The sequence below is a fragment of the Nicotiana tabacum genome, chromosome 23 (genome assembly GCF_000715075.1).
Source record: "Nicotiana tabacum cultivar K326 chromosome 23, ASM71507v2, whole genome shotgun sequence".
Taxonomy (NCBI): Eukaryota; Viridiplantae; Streptophyta; class Magnoliopsida; order Solanales; family Solanaceae; genus Nicotiana; species Nicotiana tabacum.
Genome location: NC_134102.1, coordinates 122995678 through 123020254, shown reverse-complemented (window position 1 = coordinate 123020254; position 24577 = coordinate 122995678). Strand labels below are relative to the sequence as shown.

Genomic DNA, 24577 nt, shown 5'->3' with positions numbered 1-24577 from the left:
TAATAATAGTGCATTTTTCAGTATTACACAAAAAATTAATTTAAAGAATTATTATTTGAGTAGGAAAATAGTTTAAATATAATATAAAAATATATTATCGTGAGGATATTATTTTTCCTCAATTTCAACTCTTTATATAGTGTATTTAATATTAATTTTATTTTTTCTTGGTATTGAACATTATGGAGTTGTAATGTATTGCAAGTACGGAGGATTCTTATGAAATTAATTTTATTAAACCTTCCTACATATTTTTAATAAGAATTTAATAGACAAAATTTTATTAATTTTTAATTTTTAAATATTAAAAATTAGCATAGAAAGTATTGTAGTCCAAAAAATAGGTTATTGCAGTCACGTCCTTTCCCTGTGAGTTCTTCCATTTAATATTTTAGGGATATTTTAGTTTGTTAATATTGTATTTGTGCTTTTAAAATAATATAGGCTCTCCTTTTTCTAAATGGATTTGAATAATATAATATATTCTCAAATTAGTCCAAAATATAGGTTATTGCAGTTATGTCATTTCCCTATGAGTTCTTCCATTTAATATTTTAGGGCTATTTTGGTCTATTAATATTGTATTTGTGCTTTTATAGTAACATATGCTCTCCTTTTTCTAAATGGATTTGGACAATATAATACTTTCTCAAATTAAATTAGTAATAGGATATTATAATACGTTTTCAAATTAAATTAGTAATAGAAATTTTTAAGAAGTATATCCTAAAAGTAATAGGATTACATGACTAAAGTTATGTCTCTACCCCAAAAGTAATTATATTAAAAAAAAACATAACATGTTCCTAAAATATTAGGTATACATGCTAACATGTAAATATTATATGTCTATACTCGAAAGTAATTATACTAATAGGATTCCTAAAGGTAATCATATAGGATTTCTAACGTGTAGTATTATGTCCTAAAACTAATAGGATTATTAGGCTAATATCTAGAATTTCGATTATATCCTTTTATTATAAGGTTATTATGCTTAATATTATAAGGTTATTTTTGTAAACCGACATTGTATTCATATTTTTATAATAATATAGATGTAGTAAATGTAGCATTAGCTTGGCTAATATATTTCTGTGAACTAACTAGTTTTGTTGACTAAAGAGTTTATAATAGTTAAATGACACAATTATTCGTTTAGTTTTATGGCCAATAATTCTTTATGTTAAGACGTAATATATATATATATAAAGTATATATTTTTTGGCTATTATTTTAAGAGCGGCTATACAATATTATTTTTCAAAAAAAAAAATTGCAGTGAAAAAAAATTAAGAAAACAATTTTTTTATTCATCATTATTTACAACGAGAGGTGACAATTACTCTACTTCATGTTCTTGCTTTTTGTCACGACTTCATGAGGTAATTAAGAACTGAAATATTACTGCCAGTTTAACTGTTTGCCAAAACTATGTCAAACATAGACACTTCACTTCGACCATGATCTTCAAACTTCATGCGCCCAAATTCCGTTCGAGGAAAATTATACTGTAATTCTTTATTTTGTAGGACTTCTTAGAGTACAGTTCCATAGTTGTAGTCCTACAAATAAAGATCTTCTGGCCAAAATTCACTGTGATTAGAATCGTTGCTTTCAGCTCAGCTAATTCCCAAGGTGAATTATAGTAACAAAATTTATCAAATTTTTGACTAATGTCCAAAAGAAGATCAGGCAAATCAAGAAAAGGGTCCTCATTTTTGCAACTTAAAGATGAAGTTGAAGATGATTCTCTTGACTCTATTTCTTCAGACGAAAATTGTTCCATTAACTCACCTGGACTCTCTTCTGTAATACAATTTGTTGAACAAATGTTTAAAGCAGCAGCCTTTGTTGCAGCAGCTTGAATATCTTTAGCACATTTAGAAGCTGGTTTATATCACGACCCAAAATTCCACCACAGGCATCGTGATGACACCTAGTCTCTGAGACTAGGTAAGCCGATTTTAATTACATTTTGAAGCCATTTTTTTTTAAGTAATCAAAACTAACAGCGAAAATAATTACGATATACAACCTTCCAAGACTGGTAGTACTGAGTCACGAACTCTAACTGAATACATGGAATGATCACGAGTACCGAATATACAATACTGTTGATTACAAATTAACAGTACAATAAAATGAAAAGACTCCAAGGGACTACGACGACCAAGCAACTCTATCTTGAATCCTTACGATCCCGCTTTAACTCTGCTCGAGTCCGATATCTGCAAAACCTGGCTCTGCACAAAAATGTGCTGAAGTGTAGTATGAGTACACCATGGTCGGTACCCAGTAAGTATCAAGACTAACCTCAATGGAGTAGAGACGAGGTACGGTCAAGACACTCACTAGTCTAATAACCTGTGCAATACAATATACAAAATAATAGGAAACAAATAATAATAATAAAGGCAGGATAAAACAACCAGTGATATGCACAACAGCCAACAAGTACCATTAATATCACTCAACAATTAATGAACACAATTACACCCAATTAAATCAAGTCCTTCAAATACATGTCTTTCACATATAAGTTTTCCAGATAACTCTCTTTTACATATAATTTTCTCAAATAATTATTTTTCAAATATAATTCTTTCAATAAATCTTTTCAAATATAATTTCCTCAAATAAATATTTTTCAAATACAATTCTTTCATATAATACTTTTTAAGTAAAAATCCTTCCAAATAAATATTTTGAATATAATTTTTTCAATTAAAAAGTCACCATGTGACACCTCATTTTATAATCATAAAAATACGGGTCTCAGCCCATTTTCATATTTTCATAAACACGGGTCTCAGCCCATTTTTATATTTTCACGGCACCTCGTGCCCATAATTAAATCATCATATTTTCCCAGTACCTCGTGCCCTCATTTCATATCACAGCTGCACGGACAATTCACGTGCGAATTATCATTATCATTTCATCATAGCGCCTCGTGCCCACATTTTATATCACAACTGCACGGACAATTCACGTGCCAAATATCCTCATTATTTACTCACGACACCTCGTGCCCACATTTTATTTTATAATCCACCTGGCAATAGCCACAGGCTCTCAATTTCAACATAAAACAAATTGTTATCAATTTACTATCAACAAGACCAATTGCACAAGGCATAAAAAAAACACAAGAAATATCACAACATCACATAAAAATCATCAACACCACAATCCCACATCATCACATATCGTCCCTGACAATAGCCACCCTTATCACTCCTATTGCCACCCTTATCACTTCTATAGCCACCCTTATTGCTCCGCCCAGACAATATCAATAGCCACTTTTATCGCTCCTATTGCCATCCTTATCGCTCCGCCCAGACAATATTCCAACTAACACAACAACAGTGAAATGCCACCCTTATACCCACATAATATCAACGGTGAAATGCCACCCTAATCTCCTCAAAATAATAACTCACATAACATAACAATTTACACGAGAAATTAACACGGCAACATAATAAAATCCATTCATATCACAATTTACCCAATGGCCACCCAAATTTCAAAGATATAATAAAATCAATTAATTTCACAACAAATAGTCCAAGGCTCCACACAATATATATAACACCAAAAAATAATCAATAGAGATAGAAATTACTCAGCATAAAGCAAAGCCTTCATTAATACAAATTTAGATAATTATATTAACACTTATTCTTAAGCTCGCTTAAATTAATTATTTGCATAAGAAAATTCATATTGGAATTAATTTCCAAGAAATATTAAACCAACAATACGCACGAAATTTCATAACTATTTCAAGTAACAATCACATCAAATTATCATATAAAAACAAATTCAACAATAAGGATTTAGGCATGGCAAACAAATGATTTAATAGTTTTCCACAATTTTTTAATTTACTACAAAATAATGCCTAAGACTTTAATTCAATGAATTTTTCATGTATAAGCCCGAGTACGTACACGTCATCTCGTGTACACGGCTTTTCACAATTCACAAATGTCACATAAGACTCAATGCCTAAGGGGTAATTCCCCCACTCGAGGTTAAGCAAGACACTTACCTTTTTGAAGTTAGACCGATATTCCAAAATAGCCTTCTTGCTTGAATTGACCTTCGGACAGCTCAAATATATCCAAATTAATTGTATAACTTCATTAAAATTCATCGAAAATAATTCCGGATAATAATACGTCGACTTAAAAATTTATTCCAAAAAGTCAACAAAAGTCAATGCGGGTCCCGCCTCTCGAAACCGAACATAATTTTTATGAAATCCGAACACTCATTCCAATACGAGTTCAACCATACCAATTTTATTGAATTCCAATAACAACTCGACTTCCAAATCTTAAATTTACGTTTTTTGAAGATTTTACAAAAATCTTGATTTCTTCCATTTAAATGCAAATTAAACGATGAATATAATCATAGATTGATGAAATATAATCACTTTAGGATATAGAACACTTACCCTAACCAAGCCTGTGAAGAATCCCTCCAGAATCGCCCAAATCCGAGCTCCAAAAATTCCAAAACGAAATGCCAAAAATGGCAAAGTTCCATCCTTATGTTTCTGCCCAATTTCGCACCTGCGGACATTTTAGTCGCACCTGCGAGCTCGCTTTTGCGAGCAAATTCTCACTTCTGCGAATGTCCACTGACCACTACCCTCTCGCACCTGCAGAAAAGTTCCGCTTCAGCGGCCTCGCAAGTGCGAGAAAATGTTCGCACCTGCGACCTGTGCCCATGCCTGCTCCTTTCGCTTCTGCGACCTTAACCTCGCATCTGCGATTGCGCAGGTGCGGAAGGCTGTCCGCATCTGCGACTTTTGGCCAATCCTGCCCAGGCCGCATCTGCGACCAATTTGTCGCTTTTGCGGTCACGCACCTGTGACCATTTCCATCGCAGGTGCGATTGCACCAGAACTGGAAAATTCCAGAATTCCTTCAAGCACAATTTTGGTCCGTTTAACCATCTGAAATCCATCCGAGGCCCTCGGGACTTTAACCAAATATACCAACATGTCCCAAAATACAATACAAACTTAGTCGAGGCTTTAAACTACGTCAAACAATGCCAAAATTATGAATCGCGCATCGAATCGAATTATAAGTTTTCAAATCTTCCAACTTCTATATTTTGCGCCGAAACGTATCAAATCAATCCGGAATGACTTCAAATTTTGCACACAAGTCATAATTGACGTAAGGGAGCTATTCCCATTTCTGGAATTGAAATCCGACCTCGTTATCAAAATTTACCCTTCGGTCGAACTTTTCCAAAATCTAATATTTTTCCAACTTTCGCCAAAATGTGTCGAATTGTCCTACGGACTTTCATATCCAAATCCGAGCATACGCCTAAGTCCGAACTCATCATACGAAGCTATTGCCATCATCAAAATTCTATTCCGGTGTCGGTTTCTCAAAAGTCAACTCTCCGGTCAACTCTTTCCATTTAAGCTTCTAAATAAGAATTGTTCTTTTAATTAAATTCTAAATCTTCCGAAAATCAAACTCGACCACACCCACGGGTCATAATACATATTACGAAGCTTCTCGAGACCTTAAGCTACTGAACGGGGCAAAATTGTTAAAACGACAAGTCGGATCGTTACATTCTCCACCTCTTAAACAAACGTTCGTCCTCGAACGTGCTAAGAATTATTCTGAGGTTACCAAATTGATGATTTTACTTTTACACATATACTCACGGTTGATTCCATGCTACCGCATTTGAGATAAACCCGACAACACCATCTCATTTGAGATTATTTCTTTTATTCACACTTATAAGCCTTTAAGCCAATTCCTTATACTCCAATTAAATTTCAAATTCCCTACATCAAGACACGGTGTTAGTCTCAATCGGCTGTAGAAAATCGTGCCTACGCACACATCAACTTTCTTGATAGTGTTGAAGTACTTCAAAATTTTTCTGGGGTGTTACATTCTCCCCTGCTTAGGATCATTCGCCCTTAACCACATAACATAACTTATCTCTTCTTTTGCACGTCTTAATCTCCCAATTTTTTTCTAACTCCCAATTGTTTTAAGAAATTTCGGCAGAGTCTCCCCTGTAATTGGGCCTATCCACCCGCCAAAGTAACAACAAAACAACTCCTAACAACACATCCACAACCCAACACAATACCACAAGGTATATATCAATAATACCAATCTCAGCATTATAAGCACTGCATTATCATAATGATATCAAGACATGAAGCACATCATATGTATGCTTATCACCATATCTCTAGTCTTAAAAGTTGTTCATAATTAATTCCAGCATCATCAATTAATCTCATATTAACCAATACCTCATTTCGAATTTTCACAACACTTACAACAGAATGTGAGGCATGAAGACCTCATGATTGCTTACTCGGATTAATGAGTCACATTAAACGCCACCTGGGCACTCACCTCATAGGCTAAAACTCAATGTTTACAGCACGAAAATGGCTGAATATGAACAGAAAAATATACAAGAATTATCAAATAAGCCTAACATGCATGAATCCCTATTAATATTATTGTACAAATTAAATTTCACAAAGGGAGAATTTTAAACTTATACATATTTCACCACAAGGACCTCGTCCTTACATAACTTTCACTGCGGTTTGCAGCCCGGTTTAAATATTTCACATCATGTAAAAATGTGAGGATCTCATCCTCAAATCCGAATCACAATTATGTTGCATATTGTGCCAACTGAAATTTTCTATTTCCTTTATTTCTTCGTTTCAATATATTTCATAAATAATTTTCACAACATATAATCAACCCTCATACCGGTAGGGCGTATAATTCATAAAAAAATAGAATCAATTATTCCGAAACACATTAAACCCACTGTGATGAATAATAAAAATTACTTTTGGACTTATAGCCCTCAATGGTGTACAAAAATAAATGACAGACACAGGCTCACACCTTTAAATCTCCCAATAGGGATAAACATATAAATGGGTAACAAATTTACGAAGCTCACCCATAAGTGGAGCATAATAGGAGGACTCATCTCAATATTCAGAACCGAATCAAATTAAGGAAATTATCATTTTATAATAAAAAAAATCAGGATCGTACCTGTAACGACACCATCTAGTGTATTGGCCTCAATCAAATTATAATGATTAAATCAACGGGTCGGGCCTCCACCTCTTAGGCGCCCACTACCCGTCTGTCCTCCACCTCTAGCTGACTGTGCACGTGGAGTATCAACTGGAATAAAGCTTGTAGCTGGAGTGTTCTGATGAAATCCACCCCTCTCAAGTCTAGGACAATCTCTCATGATATGCCTAGTATCACCACACTCATAACAACCCCTCTGAGGTCACGGCTGCTCGTACTGAGTTTGTGCCGGATAACTGGAATAACCACTATAAGAATCTTGTGTCGGTAGTGCATTGTAAATTGGAGCACTCCGAGTAATCTGATGTGCGGAGTGAGCTGACCGACTGCTCGAGCCTCCGCTATAATGGGTTCTAGCTAAAGAGTAAAATCCACTGAACCCTCCAGATCTTCGAGATCTTTTGGCCTCCTTAGACTCGCTTTCCTCACCTAAAACACCCTCAATCTTCCTTGCAATCTCTACTAGTTAAAATGGAGTATCAATTTGCAATTCTCGAGCCATGCATATTTTAATATCATATTCGAGCCCCTCAATGAATCTGCGGACCCGCTCTCTGATTGTAGGAACCAATATAGGTGCATGATGGGCTAACTCACTGAACCTGATAGCATATTCTGACACTGTCATAATTCCCTGACGCAACCGTTCAAACTCTACGCGTGACACATCTCTAAGAGTCTGGGGAACAAACTCTTTCAAGAATATTTTTCGAAAGTTGAGCCCAAGTTGGTGGTGTGGCATCGGCTGGTCTACCTTCTTCATAGATTTGCCACCACCGATACGCTGCGCCTGACATTTGAAATGTAGTAAAGGCAACTCCGCTCACCTCCATAATACCCATGGTGCGGAGAATACGGTGACAATTTTCTAGAAATTCTTGGGCATCCTCTGTAGCTGTGACACTGAAAGTAGGTGGACTATACCTCTTAAACCTTTTAAGTCTCTTTTGATCTTCTTATGATGCATCGGGCTTGACCTCAGGTCAAACTGGAATAACAGCTTGTACCGATACTACACCCAAAACCTGACCAACGTGAACCTGCTACTCTGGAGTTGAGATATGAGTCTGAGCTACTCCCCCAATCTGCGGGATATTTGGTGCAACAAAGATCAATCCCACATGAGTTAATGTACCAAACATACTTAGGAACTGTGCTAAAGTCTCCTGAAGTCCGGGGGTAACAACATGTGCTTCTGGTACCTGTCCCCAACTGGAGCTACTAGTGGCTCCTTAACTGTTGTTCTGACAGGTGCTCTAGTCGCAGCACGTGCCCTTCCTCGACCTCTACCTCGGCCTCTACCTTTTGCATCCCTAGCAGTGTGTGCGGATGCCTGCTCAGCTAACCTAGTAACACGTGTCCTCACCATCTGTGAGAGAATGGAGATACAAAGGTTCAAATTTCAAATTCAACAAATTTCGCACGACAGGAATGAAAGAAATGGAAATTTCCTAACAGTTTTGTAGCCTCTCGAAGATAAGTAATGACGTCTCCGTACCGATCCGCAAGACTCGTTCGTGACTCGTATAACCTATGAACCTAGAGCTCTGATAGCAACTTATCACGGTCCAAATTCCCACCACAGGCGTCGTGATGGCACCTAGTCTCTAAGACTAGGTAAGCCAATTTCAATTACATTTTGAAGCCATTTTTTTAAGTAATCAAAGCTAACAGCGGAAATAATTATGATATACAACCTCCCAAAACTGGTAGTACTGAGTCACGAACTCTAACTGAATATATGGAATGATCATGAGGACCGAATATACAATACTGTTTGATTACAAATTAACAATACAATGAAATGAAAAGACTCCAAGGGAGAGCGACAACCAAGCAGCTCTACCTTGAATCCTTACGATCCCGCTTTAACTCTGCTCGAGTCCGATATCTCCAAAACCTGGCTCTGCACAAAAATGTGCAGAAGTGTAGTGTGAGTACACCACGGTCGGTACCCAGTAAGTATCAAGACTAACCTCAATGGAGTAGAGACGAGGTACAGTCAAGGCACTCACTAGTCTAATAACCTGTGCAATATAATATACAAAATAATAGGAAATAAATAATAATAAGGGCAGGATAAAACAACCAGTGATATGCACAACAGACAACAAGTACCATTAATATCACTCAACAATTAATAAACACAATTATACCCAATTAAATCAAGTCCTTCAAATAAATATCTTTCACATATAATTCTTCCAGATAACTGTCTTTTAAATATAATTTTCTCAAATAATTATTTTTCAAATATAATTCTTTCAATAAATCTTTTCAAATATAATTTCCTCAAATAAATATCTTTCAAATATAATTCTTTCATATAATACTTTCTAAGTAAAAATCCTTCAAAATAAATATTTTGAATATAATTCTTTCAATTTGTAACGACCCGGCCGGTCGTTTTGAGAGTAATAGCCCCGATTCCCTATTAACTACTTTTCCCATATCTATTTCTGCTATTGTGACTTGCCGGGATGATTGGTTTTGAGTTTCGAAGTGTTTTCGGATACTTAGTCCCTAAATGAGAGCTTAAGCCTTAGGATTTGGACCGTAGTCGAAACTGTGTGAAGATGATTCCAAAATGGAATTTTGTCAGTTCCCTTAGCTCTGTTAGGTGATTTTAGTTTAGGGGCGTGTCCGGATTGTATTTTGGAGGTCCGTAGCTCATTTAGGCTTGAAATGGCGAAAGTCGAATTTTTGGAATTTTGGGGCGGATGTGGAAATTTTGATATCAGGGTTGGAATCCGATTCCGGAAGTTGGAAAAGGTCCGTAATATCGAATATGACTTACGTGCAAAATTTGGGGTCAATCGAACGTGGTTTGATAGGTTTCGGTATCGGTTGTAGAATTTTGAAGTTTCAAGTTCTTTAAGTTTGAATTGGAAGGTGATTCGTGATTTTAGCATTTTCTTTATATGATTTGAGAGCTCGCCTAAGTTCGTATGGTGTTTTAGGACTTGTTGGTATGTTTGGTTGAGGTCCCAGGGGCCTCGGGTGAGTGTCGGATTCTTTACGGATAACTTTTGAACTTTGGAAGATAGCAGATTTCTGGTGTTCTGTTGCAGGCATTTTCTTCATCGCGTTCGCAAGAGAGTCCTCGCGTTCGCGTAAGATATCTGGGAAGGGCAGCTGAATTACTCTTCGCATCCGTGATGTCGCTCTCGCATTCGCGAAGGTGTGGAACCTCGAAGCTACGCGTTCGCGACATGGTCCTCGCGTTCGCGAAGAAGAACTGGAGGCAGGCGAGATTTCATGCTTCGCGTTCGCGATGGAGATCCCGCGTTCGCGAAGGGTCAAGCTGAGTGGTCTTCACGTTCGTGACATGTGCATCGTGTTCGCGATGGAGGATTTTTGGGCCGAAGTAAATTGTACTTCGCGAACGCGAGGGTGTGGCCGTGTTCGCGAAGAAGGACGCGTCTGGGCAGTATTAAAGTTCCAAAAACGGAGGTTATGCCATTTTTATCAAAAACTTAAGTTGGGAGCTCGGATTTTGGACGAGGGATTTAGGGATTTTCAGAGATATCGATTGGGTAACGATTCTTAACACCTTTATGGTTATATTCCACTAATCTATGCTTGAATTCATCGTTAAATTTCGGATTTGGGGTGAAAAATGAGAAAAGTTCTTAGGCCGAATTTTGGGGTTTTGATCAAGATTTTTGTATCGGATTTGAGCAATTTTGGTTCGAGTAAACTCGTGAGTGAATGGGTGTTCGTATTTTGCGACTTTTACCCGATTCTGAGACGTGGGCCCCACGGGCAATTTTTGAGTTAATTTTGGAATTTTTGTTAAATTGTTGATTTCATTAATTAGATGAGTCTATTATGGTTATATTTATGATATGTAATTGCTTTTGGCTAGATTTGGGCCATTCAGAGCCAGATATTCGTGGAAAAGGCATTGTGACCGATTGATTGAGCTTGGTTCGAGGTAAGTGGCTTGCCTAACCTTGTGTTGGGGACTTTCCCCTTAGGATATTTCGATATTATTTGGTGTGTGGGCACCGTGTACGTGAGGTGACGAGTACGTATACGGGCTATTATTGCAAAAATCCTGTTTATCCTTTTTAAATCATAAATGGTTTCTCTTATTGAATTGCACTAATAATGTTTAATTGTTTAGTTTAGACTAGAAAATCATGCTTACGTGTTTTAACTGCCTAATTGATATTCTGTGCGTCATGCTTAGTTAAATCCCTATTTTCTTTATCTGTGATTAGTGTAAACTGTATAATTCGAGGCCATACCTGTCATTGTATCTTGCATTGCATATTTAAATTGGGACTACGGATGTATTCCTGGAGATCCCCCAGCACTGCATATTTACTTTGGGACTCCGGACGTATTCCGGGAGATCCCCCAGCACTGCATATTTACTATGGGATTACGGACATATTCCGGGAGATCCCCCAGCACTGCATATTTACTTTGGGATGACGGACGTATTTCGGGAGATCCCCATGTACTGCATATTCACTAGGAACTACGGGACGACATCCTGGGAGATTCCCCATTGTGTTTACTTTGTTTTGAGCCGAGGGCTCCTTTAACTGTTAAATTTTTGAGAATTTCTTTAACTGTATTACCGTAAATTTTACTTATATCTTTTACTGTTTAATTAATTATATTTACTCTGGTAGGGCCTTGACCTGACCTCGTCACTACTCGACTGAGGTTAGGCTTGGCACTTACTAGGTACCATTGTGGTGTACTCGTGCTACTCTCTGCAAATGTTTTTCGTGTGCAGATCTAGGTGCACCTTATTAGCCGCACTATCAGTGAGCGGGGACAGCTTTGGAGACTTCAAGGTATATCTGCCGCGTCCGCAGACCTCAGAGTCCCCTTCTACTCTTTCTCATGTCCATTATTTTCTGTATCTTCCTTGTTAGATTCTGATGTATAGAGACACTAGACTTTTCCTTCTATAGTTTGTGATTCACGATGTTTCGGGTTTTGGGGATTGTTGTGTATTTTTAAATAGTTGATTAAATTTATATTTTTGTTTCATTATTCCGCAAAGTGTTAGGCTTACCTAGTTGTAGAGACTAGGTGCCGTCACGACGTCACACAGAGGGGAAATTGGGTCGTGACAAGTTGGTATCAGAGCCCTAGGTTCGTAGGTGTCGTGAGTCACAAACCGGTTTATTAGAGTCTCACGGATCGGTACAGAGACGTCTGTACTTATCTTCGGGAGGCTATGGAATTGTTAGGAAAATTTCACTATTTTGATTCCTTGTCGTGCTAAAATTGTTGACTTCAAAGATTCTAAACTTCTGTATTTTATTCTCTCACAGATGGTGAAGACACATACAAGCGGATCTGATGACCAGGCACCCGCGCCCCCTGCTAAAGCCGCAAGAGACCAGGGCCAGGGTAGAGGTTGATGACGTCCACATGGTGCAGCCAGAGCACCCGCACGAGCCGCTACAGAAGAGCCCCCAGTAGCTCAAGCTGGAGGACAGACACCTGAGATACCTGTTGCTGCACCAGCCCTACAGGAGACTCTAGCCTAGTGTCTGAGCATGTTCAGCACCTTAGCTCAGGCTGGATTGATTCCACTTGCTCCTGCCACATCTCAGGCCGGGGGAGGAGCACAGACTCCCGTCGCCGATGCTCCAAAGCAGCGGGTTCAGGTCGACTAGGTTCCAGAGGTTGTACCAATGCAGCCGGTAGCTCCAGCTCAGCCCGAGGTTAGGGCAGTAGCTTCTGAGGCAGAGCAGCTCAGACTTGAGAGGTGCAAGAAGTACCACCCACCTACTTTCAGCGGACTAGCTTCGGATGATGCTCTGGGTTTTCTTGAGGAGTGTCATCGTATTCTCCACACTATGGGCATTGTGGAGACGAGTGGGGTTTCTTTCACCGCTTTCCAGCTGAAGGGAGCGGCATATCAGTGGTGGCGTGCCTATGAGCTGAGTAGTCCGGATGAGGCAGCCTCACTCACTTGGACTCAGTTTTCAGAGATATTCTTGCTTGAGTATGTTCCCCAAAGCCTCGGGGATGCTTGGCGCGCAGAGTTTGAGCAGCTGCGCCAGGGTTCTATCACTGTGTCAGAGTATGCTGTTCGTTTCAGTAATTTGGCACAACATGCACTGGCCTTGGTTGCCACAGTTCAAGAGAGGGTTCGACGATTTATTGAGGGACTCTACCCCAGTATTAGGATTAGTCTGGCCAGGGAGTTGGAGATGGATATTTCTTATCAGCAGGTTGTGAGTATCGCCAGGAGATTGGTGGGCATGCTTGCTCGGGACAAAGAGGAGAGAGAGACCAAAAGGTCTCGAGAGACTGGTCATTATTCAGGAGCTCGTGCATCAGCAACACGCTATGGTAGGGGTTTTGTGAGTCGCCCTATTCATTCAGCTCTTCCAGCAGCCAGCGGTGTTCTAGCTCCTCCTAGACCTCAGGAGCCCTATTATGCACCGCCAGTATCCAGTATGCCTCCTACTCGAGGTGCTATTACCGGCCAGTCCAGCAGGCCAGGTCCGAGTCAGTCTCAGCCGCCGCGTCCTCCGAGAGGTTGTTTTGAGTATGGTTACACTCGTCACATGGTTAGAGATTTCCCCAGAGCCATAAGGGGTACACCTTCACAGACTTATCTGCCTCCACGTGCTCCACCGGGTCCTCCAGCCATTCTTCCATCACCAGTTGCCACCCCACCTCCTCAGCCAGCTTAAGGTGGAGGTCGGGGAGGTCGAGGTCGCCCTAGAGAGGGAGGCCAGGCCAGGTACTATGCCCTTCCAGCCCGTTCAGAGGTTGTTGCTTCAGATTCAGTCATCACATGTATCGTCCCTGTCTGTCATAGGGATGCATCAGTATTATTTGACCCAGGCTTTACGTATTCATATGTGTCTTCTTATTTTGCTCCACATTTGGGGATATCTCGGGATTCTTTGAGTTCTCGTATTTATGTATCTACTCCTGTGGGAGATTCTCTTGTTTTGGACCACGTGTATCGGTCGTGTTTGATTGCTCTTAGTGGTTTTGAGACCAGAGCTAATTTATTATTGCTCAGCATGGTGGACTTTGATATTATTTTAGGCATGGACTGGTTATCGCCCCATTATGCTATTCTTGATTGTCACGCTAAAACCGTGACGCTGGCTATGCCAGGTTTACCGCGATTAGAGTGGAGAGGTACCTTAGGGTATACTCCCAGCAGAGTTATTTCTTTTCTTAAAGCTCAACGAATGGTTGAGAAGGGGTGTGACACATATCTATCTTATGTGAGAGATGTCAGTATTGATACCCCTACAGTTGAGTCAGTTCCAGTAGTGAGAGACTTTCCATATATGTTTCCAGCTGATCTTTCGGGCATGCCGCCTGACATAGATATTGATTTCGGCATTGATTTGTTGCTGGGCACTCAGCCCATTTCTATTCCTCCCTACCGTATGGCTCCTCCTAAGTTGAAGGAGTTGCAGGAGTTGCTTGATAAGGGTTTCATCAGGCCCAGTATATCACCTTGGGGTGCTTCGGTCTTATTTGTGAAGAAGAACGATGGTTCTATGCGTATGTGTATTGATTACCGCCAGTTGAACAAAGTCACAGTGAAGAACAGGTACTTATTGCCTCGTATTGATGATTTATTTGATCAGTTACAAGGTGCCAAGGTATTTTCCAAGATTGACTTGCATTCTGGCTATCATCAGTTGAAGATTCGGGAGCCGGACATCCCGAAGACTACTTTCAGGACCAGATATGGTCACTATGAGTTTCTTGTCATGCCATTTGGGCTGACCAATTCCCCAACAGCCTTTATGCATTTGATGCACAGTGTATTCCGGCCTTATCTTGATTCCTTCGTCATTGTGTTTATTGAAGACATCCTGGTATATTCTCGGTCTCGGGAAGATCATGAGCAGCACTTGAGGACCGTGCTTCAGACTTTGAGGGAGAAGAGGTTGTATGCAAAATTTTCTAAGTGTGAATTCTGGCATGATTCAGTGGCATTCTTGGGCCACATAGTGTCTTGTGATGGGATCAAGGTAGATCCGAAGAAGGTGGAGGCAGTGCAGAGTTGGCCTAGACCGTCATCAGCTACGGAGATCCGCAGTTTCCTTGGTCTGGCGGGGTATTACCGTCGCTTTGTGGAGGGATTTTCATCCATTTCAGCACCTATGGCCAGGCTGACCCAGAAGGGTGCTCCGTTCAGGTAGACCGAGGAGTGTGAACAGAGCTTTCAGAAGCTCAAGACAACTTTGACTACAACCTTAGTATTAGTGTTGCCTACAGGTTCGGGGTCCTACACTATCTATTGTGATGCCTCGAGGATTTGCCTTGGAGCAGTATTGATGCAGGACTGTATGGTGATTGCCTACACATACAGACAGTTGAAGGTGCATGAAAAGAACTATCCTGTCCACAACCTTGAGCTGGCAGCTATTGTTTATGCCTTGGAGATTTGGAGGCATTATTTGTACAGAGTTCCTTGTGAGATTTACAGTGATCACCGGAGTTTACAATACTTGTTCAGGCAGAAGGACCTTAATTTGCGTCAGCGGAGATGGTTGGAGCTACTTAAAGACTATGATATCACTATATTGTACCACCCGGGGAAGGCTAATGTAGTGGCCGATGCCTTGAGTTGCCGAGCAGAGAGTTTGGGGAGTTTGGCATATCTTTTGATAGTCGAGAGGCCCTTAGCCTTGGATGTTCAGGCCTTAGCCAGCCAGTTCGTGAGATTGGATATTTCAGAGCCTAGCCGGGTATTAGCTTGTGTGGTTGCTCGGTCTTCTCTTTATGACCGTATCAGGGAGCACCAGTATGATGATCCTCATCTTCTAGTTCTTCAGGACAGGGTTCGGCGAGGTGATGCCAGAGATGTGACTATTGGTGATGACGGTGTGATGAGGATGCATGGCCGGATCTGTGTGACCAATGTAGATGGACTTCGAGAGTTGATTCTTGAGGAGGCCCATAGCTTGCGGTACTCCATTCATCCCGGTGCCACGAAGATGTACCAAGATTTGAGACATCACTATTGTTGGAGAAGAATGAAAAAGGATATAGTTGGGTTTGTGGCCAAGTGTCTCAACTGTCAGCAAGTTAAATATGAGCATTAGAGACCGGGTGGATTACTTCAGAGGTTAGAGATCCCAGAGTGGAAGTGGGAGCGGATCACCATGGACTTTGTAGTTGGACTTCCACGGACTTTGAGAAGGTTCGATGCTATTTGGGTGATCGTCGATCGGCTGACCAAGTCAGCTCATTTTATTCCAGTATTGACCACTTATTCTTCTGAGAGGTTGGTTGAGATTTATATCAGAGATATTGTTCGCCTTCATGGTATTACAGTATCCATCATTTCAGACAGAGGTACACAGTTCACATCACGGTTTTTGAGAGCCGCACAACGGGAGTTGGGTACTAGGGTGGAGCTGAGCATAGCCTTTTACCCTCAGACGGACGGGCAGTCCGAGCGCACGATTTAGATTCTTGAGGATATGCTCCGTGCCTGTGTGATGGAGTTCGGAGGGTCATGGGACCAATACTTTCCACTTGCAGAGTTTGCTTACAGCCACAGTTACCAGTCCAGCATTCGGATGGCACCATATGAGGCTTTGTATGGTAGGCGGTGCCAGTCCCCAGTGGGATGGTTTGAGCCGGGCGTGGCCCGATTGTTGGGTACAGACTTGGTCCAGGATGCCCTGGATAAGGTGAAGGTGATTCAGGAGAGACTTCGCACAGCCCAGTCCAGGCAGAAGAGTTTTGCGGACCGGAAGGTTCGTGATTTGGCATTTATGGTTGTTGAGCGGGTCTTGCTTCGGGTATCACCTATGAAGGGCGTCATGAGGTTCAAGAAGAAGGGAAAGCTGAGCCCGAGGTTCATTGGTCCTTTTGAGATATTGCGGTGAGTAGGGGAGGTTGCTTATGAGCTTGCTTTGCTTCCTAGCCTAGCATGAGTTCACCCAGTATTCCACGTGTCTATGCTCCGGAAGTATCACGGTGATCCGACTCATGTATTGAATTTCAGCTCAGTCCGGTTGGACAAGGATTTATCTTATGTTGAGGAGCCAGTAGTCATTTTGGACAGGCAGGTCAGAAAGCTCAGGTCAAAGAATATTACTTCAGTAAAGGTCCAGTGGAGAGGTGAGCCGGACGAGGAGGCGACTTGGGAGACTGATCAGGATATGCGCAGCTAGTACCCTCATCTTTTCACAGTTTTAGGTATGTCTTTATACTCGTTCGAGGACGAACGATTGTTTTAAGAGGGGGAGGATGTAACAACCCGGCCGGTCGTTTTGAGAGTAATAGCCCCGATTCCCTATTAACTTCTTTCCCCATATCTATTTTTGCTATTGTGACTTGCCGGGATGATTGGTTTTGAGTTTTGGAGTGTTTTGGGACACTTAGTCCCTAAATGAGAGCTTAAGCCTTAGGATTTGGACCGTAGTTGAAACTGTGTGAAGATGACTCCGGAATGGAATTTTGTCGGTTTCGTTAGCTCTGTTAGGTGATTTTGGGTTTAGGGGCGTGTCCGTATTATGTTTTGGAGGTCCGTAGCTCATTTAGGCTTGAAATAGCGAAAGTCAAATTTTTGGAGTTTTGGGCCGGTAGTGAAAATTTTGATATCGGGGTTGGAATCCAATTCAGGAAGTTGGAATAGGTCCGTAATATTGAATATGACTTGCGTGCAAAATTTGGGGTCAATCGAACGTGGTTTGATAGGTTTCGGCATCGGTTGTAGAATTTTGAAGTTACAAGTTCTTTAAGTTTGAATTGTTAGGTGATTCGTGATTTTAGCATTTTTTTTTATATGATTTGAGAGCTCGCCTAAGTTCGTATGGAGTTTTAGGACTTTTTGGTATGTTTGGTTGAGGTCCCGGGGGCCTCGGGTGAGTTTCGGATTCTTTACGGATAACTTTTGGACTTTGGAAAATAGCAAATTTCTGGTATTCTGTTGCAGGCATTTTTCTTCATCGCATTCGCAAGAGAGTCCTCGCGTTCGCGTAAGATATCTGGGAAGGGCAGCTGAATTACTCTTCGCGTCCGCGATGTCGCTCTCGCATTCGCGAAGGTGTGGAACCTCTAAGCTACGCGTTCGCGACATGGTCCTCGCATTCGCGAAGAAGAACTGGAGGCAGGCGAGATTTCGTGCTTCGCGTTCGCGATGGAGATCCCGCGTTCGCGAAGGGTCAAGCTGAGTGGTCTTCACGTTCGCGACATGTGCATTGTGTTCGCGATGGAGGATTTTTGGGCCGAAGTAAATTGTACTTCGCAAACGCGAGGGTGTGGCCGCGTTCGCGAAGAAGGACGCGTCTGGGCAGTATTAAAGTTCCAAAAACGGAGGTTATGCCATTTTTATCAAAAACTTAAGTTGGGAGCTCGGATTTTGGATGAGGGATTTAGGGATTTTCAGAGATATCGATTGGGTAACGATTCTTAACACCTTTATGGTTATATTCCACTAATCTATTGTTGAATTCATCGTTAAATTTCGGATTTGGGGTGAAAATTGAGAAAAGTTCTTAGGCCGAATTTTGGGGTTTTGATCGAGATTTTTGTATCGAATTTGAGCAATTTTGGTACGAGTAAACTCGTGAGTCAAATTTTTAGAATTTTGGGCCGGTAGTGAAAATTTTGATATCAGGGTTGGAATCCGATTCCGGAAGTTGGAAAAGGTCCATAATATCGAATATGACTTACATGCAAAATTTGAGGTCAATCGAACATGGTTTGATAGGTTTCGGCATTGGTTGTAGTATTTTGAAGTTTCAAGTTCTTTAAGTTTGAATTGGAAGGTGATTCATGATTTTAGCATTTTTTTAATGTGATTTGAGAGCTCGACTAAGTTCGTATGGTGTTTTAGGACTTGTTGGTAGGTTTGGTTGAGGTCACGGGGGCCTCGGGTGAGTTTCAGATGCTTTACGGATCACTTTTGGACTTTGGAAGATAGTAGATTTCTTGTGTTTTGTTGCAGTCATATTCTTCATCGCGTTCGCGAGAGAGTCCTCGCATTCGCGTAAGGTATCTGGAAAGGGCAGCTAAATTATTCTTCGTGTCCGCGATGTCGCTCTCGCGTTCGCGAAGGTGAGGAACCTCGAAGCTACGCGTTCACGACATAGTCCTCGCGTTCGCGAAGAAGAACTGGAGGCAGGCGAGATTTCGTGCTTCGCGTTCGCGATGGAGATCCCCCATTCGTGAAGGGTCAAGCTGAGTGGTCTTCGTGTTCACGACATGTGCATCGTGTTCGCGATGGAGGATTTTTGGGCCGAAGTAAATTGTACTTTGGGAACGCGAGGGTGTGGCCGCATTCGCGAAGAAGGACGCGTCTGGGCAGTATTAAAGTTCCAAAAACTGAGGTTATGCCATTTTTATCAAAAACTTAAGCTGGGAGCTCGGATTTTGGATGAGGGATTTAGGGATTTTCAGAGATATCTATTGGGTAAAAATTCTTAACTCCTTTATGGTTATATTCCACTAATATATGCTTGAATTCATTGTTAAATTTTGGATTTGGGGTGAAATATTGAGAAAAGTTCTTAGGCCGAACTTTGGGGTTTTGATCGAGATTTTGGTATCGGATTTGAGCAATTTTGGTACGAGTAAACTCGTGAGTGAATGGGTGTTCGTATTTTATGACTTTTACCCGATTCCGAGAGGTGGGCCCCACGGGCGATTTTTGAGTTAATTTTGAAATTTTTGTTAAAATGTTGATTTCATTAATTAGATGAATCTATTATGGTTGTATTTATGATATGCAATTGCTTTTGGCTAGATTTGAGCCATTCAGAGCCGAATATTCATGGGAAAGACAGTGTGACCGATTGATTGAGCTTGGTTCGAGGTAAGTGGCTTGCCTAACCTTGTGTTGGGGACTTTCCCCTTAGGATATTTCGATATTATTTGGGGTGTGGGCATTGTGTACGTGAGGTGACGAGTACGTACAAGGGCTATTATTGCAAAAATCCCGTTTAACCTTTTTAAATCATAAATGGTTTCTCTTATTGAATTGCACTAATAATGTTTAATTGTTTAGTTTAGACTAGAAAAGCATGCTTACGTGTTTTAACTGCCTAATTGATATTATGTGCGTCATGCTTAGTTAAATCCCTATTTTCCTTATCTGTGATTAGTGTAAACTGTATAATTCGAGGCCATACCTGTCATTGTATCTTGCATTGCATATTTAAATTGGGATTACGGGCGTATTCCGGGGTATCCCCCAGCACTACATATTTACTTTGGGACTACGGACGTATTCCGGGAGATCCCCCAGTACTGCATATTTACTTTGGGACTACGGACGTATTCCGGGAGATCCCCCCTCCCCCCAGCACTGCATATTTACTTTAGGACTACGGACGTATTCCGGGAGATCCCCCAGCACTGCATATTTACTTTAGGACTACAGACATATTCTGGGAGATCCCCCTGTACTACATATTAATTCGGAACTGCGGGACGGCATCCTAGGAGATTCCCCATTGTGTTTACTTTGTTCTGAGCCGAGGGCTCCTTTAACTGTTAAACTTTCGAGAATTTCTTTAACTGTATTACCGTAAATTTTACTTATATCTTTTACTATTTAATTTATTATATTTACTCTGGTAGGGCCTTGACCTGACCTCGTCACTACTCGACTGAGGTTAGGCTTGGCACTTACTGGGTACCATTGTGGTGTACTCGTGCTACTCTCTGCAAATGTTTTTCGTGTGCAGATCTAGGTGCACCTTATTAGCCGCACTATCAGTGAGCCGGGACAGCTTTGGAGACTTCAAGGTATATCTGCCGCGTCCGCAGACCTCGGAGTCCCCTTCTACTCTTTGTCATGTCCATTATTTTCTGTATCTTCTTTGTTAGGTTCTGATGTATAGAGACACTAGACTTTTCCTTCTATAGTTTGTGATTCACGATGTTTCGGGTTTTGGGGATTGTTGTGTATTGTTGAATAATTGGTTAAATTTATATTTTTATTTCATTATTCTGCAAAGTGTTAGGCTTACCTAGTTGTAGAGATTAGGTGCCATCACGACGTCACACAGAGGGGAAATTGGGTCGTGACACAATTAAAAAGTCACCATGTGACACCTCATTTCATAATCATAAAAATACGGGTCTCAGCCCATTATCATATTATTCTTAAATACGGGTCTCATCCCATTTTTATATTTTCATGGCACCTCGTGCCCATAATTAAATCATCATATTTTCCGGGCACCTCGTGCCCTCATTTTATATCACAGCTGCACGGACAATTTACGTGCCAATTATCATTATCATTTCATCACAGCACCTCGTGCCCACATTTCATATCACAACTGCACGGACAATTCACGTGCCAAATATCCTCATTAATTACTCACGGCACCTCGTGCCCATATTTCATTTTATAATCCGACTGGCAATAGCCACATGCTCTCAATTTCAACATAAAACAGATTGTTATCAATTTACTATCAACAAGACCAATTGCATAAGGCATAAAAATAAACACAAGAAAAATCACAACATCACATAAAAATCATCAACACCACAACCCCACATCATCACATATCGTCTCTCACAATAGCCACCCTTATCGCTCCTATTTTCACCCTTATCACTCCTATAGCCACCCTTATCGCTCCGCCCAGACAATATCAATAGCCACCTTTATCGCTCCGCCCAGACAATGTCAATAGCCACCCTTATCGCTCTTATTGCCACCCTTATCGCTCTTATTGCCACCCTTATCGCTTCTATAGCCACCCTTATCGCTCCGCCCAGACAATATTCCAACAAACACAACAACAGTGAAATGTCACCCTTATACCCACATAAAATCAACGGTGAAATGTCACCCTTATCTCCCCAAAATAATAACTCACACAACATAATAATTTACACGGAAAATTAACATGGTAACATAATAAAATCAATTCATATCACAATTTGCCCAATGGCCACAACCAAATTCCAAAGATATAACAAAATCAATTAATTTCACAATAAATAGCCCAAGGCTCCACACAATATATATAACACCCAAAAACAATCAATAGAGATAGAAATTACTCAGCACAAAGCAAAGCCTTCATTAATGCAAATTTAGATAATTATATTAACACTTATTCTTAAGCTCGCTTAAATTAATTATTTGCATAAGAAAATTCATATTGGAATTAATTTCCAAGAAATATTAAACCAACAATACTCACGAAATTTCATAACTATTTCAAGTAATAATCACATCAAATTATCATATAAAAACAAATTCAACAATAAGGATTTAGGCATGGCAAACAGATGATTTAATAGTTTTCCATAATTTTTTAATTTACTACACAATAATGCCTAAGACTTTAATTCAATGTATTTTGCACGTATAAGCCCGAGTACGTACTCGTCACCTCGCGTACACGGCTTTTCACATTTTACAAATGGCACATAAGACTCAATGCCTAAGGGGTAATTTCCCCACTCGAGGTTAAGCAAGACACTTACATTATTGAAGTTAGGCCGATATTCCAAAATAGCCTTAATGCTTGAATTGACCTCCTGACAGCTCAAATCTATCCAAATTAATTGTATAACTTCATTAAAATTCATCGAAAATAATTCCGGATAATAATACGCCGACTTAAAAATTTATTCCAAAAAGTCAACAAAAGTCAATGCGGGGTCCGCCTCTCGGAACCCAACATAATTTTTATGAAATACGAACATCCATTCCGATACGAGTTCAACCATACCAATTTTATTTAATTTCAATAACAACTCGACTTCCAAATCTTAAATTTTTATTTTTGGAAGATTTTACAAAAATCTTGATTTCTTCCATTTAAATCCGAATTAAACGATGAATATAATCATAGATTCATGAAATATAATCACTTTAGGATATAGAACATTTACCCTAACCAAGCTTGTGAAAAATCTCTCCAGAATCGCCCAAATCCGAGCTCCAAAAATTTCAAAATGAAATGCCAAAAATGGCCAAGTTCCTTCCTTATGTTTCTGCCCAGTTTCGCACCTGCGGATATTTTAGTCGCACCTGCAAGCTCGCTTTTGCGAGCAAATTCTCGCTTCTGCGAATGTCCACTGACCACTACCCTCTCGCACCTGCGGAAAAGTTCCGCTCCTGCGGCCTCGCAGGTGCGGGAAAATGTTCGTGCCTGCGACCACTGCCCATGCCTGCTCCTTTGGCTTCTGCGACCTCAACCTCGCATCTGTGATTGCGCAGGTGCGGAAGGCTGTTCGCATCTGCGACCTTTGGCCAGTCCTGCCCAGGCCGCATCTGCGACCAATTTTTCGCTTTTGCGGTCACGCACCTGCGACCATTTCGATCGCAGGTGCGATTGCACCAGAACTGGAAAATTCCAGAATTCTTTCAAGCATAATTTTGGTCCGTTTAACCATCCGAAATCAACCCGAGGCCCTCGGGACTTTAACCAAATATACCAATATGTCCCAAAATACAATACGAACTTAGTCGAGGCTTTAAACTATGTCAAACAATGCCGAAATTATGAATCGCGCATCGAATCGAATTATAAATTTTTAAATCTTCCAACTTCTATATTTTGCGTCGAAACGTATCAAATCAATCCGGAATGACTTTAAATTTTTCACACATGTCATAACTGACGTAAAGGAGCTATTCCCATTTGTAGAATTGAAATCCGACCTCGTTATCAAAATTCATCCTTCGGTCGGACTTTTTCAAAATCTTATATTTTTCCAACTTTAGCCAAAATGTGTCGAATTGTCCTACGGACTTCCAAATCCAAATCCGAACATACGCCTAAGTCCGAAATCATCATACGAAACTATTGCCATCATCGAAATTCCAATAGCAGCAACATCATGTGCTCTAGCAGCCAATTCAGCAGTAGCAAAAGTACCTAACCAAATTCTTGATTTTTTTCTTGGCTCACGAATTTCGGACACCCATTTTCCCCAGCTCTGTTTTCGAACACCGTGGTATATAGGGTGTTTTAAGTCGTCAATTTTCTTGGTTTTCTTGTTCATGTCATTGCATTTAGTTTTCTTGTAATTGGTTTCTTGTTTTGATGATGCTAAGGTTGGCGGTCTTTTTGAGAGAGATGAACAAGGAGAAAAGTGGGGGATTGTGGAAGAGGTTGTTTCATTGTTAATGTTGTTGAAAATGAGAGATTTCTCTTCCATAGGTGATGGGGAGATTTCTTGAGAGTTAGTGAAAAATATACGAGGGTTTATAGAGCTACAAAGCATTAGGTTTAATGAGCTACTTATAGTGTTTTGGTTATTGGGCTTATTGTCACTTTTTATCTTTTTCACTAGAGATAGAATAATCCCAAACAAAAAGAAAAAAGTGAAAGCAAATAGTACTATATATGTCACGACCCGAAATTCCCCCCTTCGGACCGTGATGGCACCTAACATTTTACTTGCTAGGAAAGCCAATGTTAGAATAATATTATCCATTTTTAAAAAAAAAAATTAAATTTATTAATAACAAATAACAA

The 24577-nt window shown here is 40.3% G+C and overlaps 1 pseudogene; it reads right to left on the bottom strand.

Moving 5' to 3' along the window:
- Positions 1-1416: 1416 nt before the first annotated feature.
- Positions 1417-24288, bottom strand: LOC142176983 (ethylene-responsive transcription factor ERF034-like; annotated as a pseudogene).
- Positions 24289-24577: the final 289 nt, after the last annotated feature.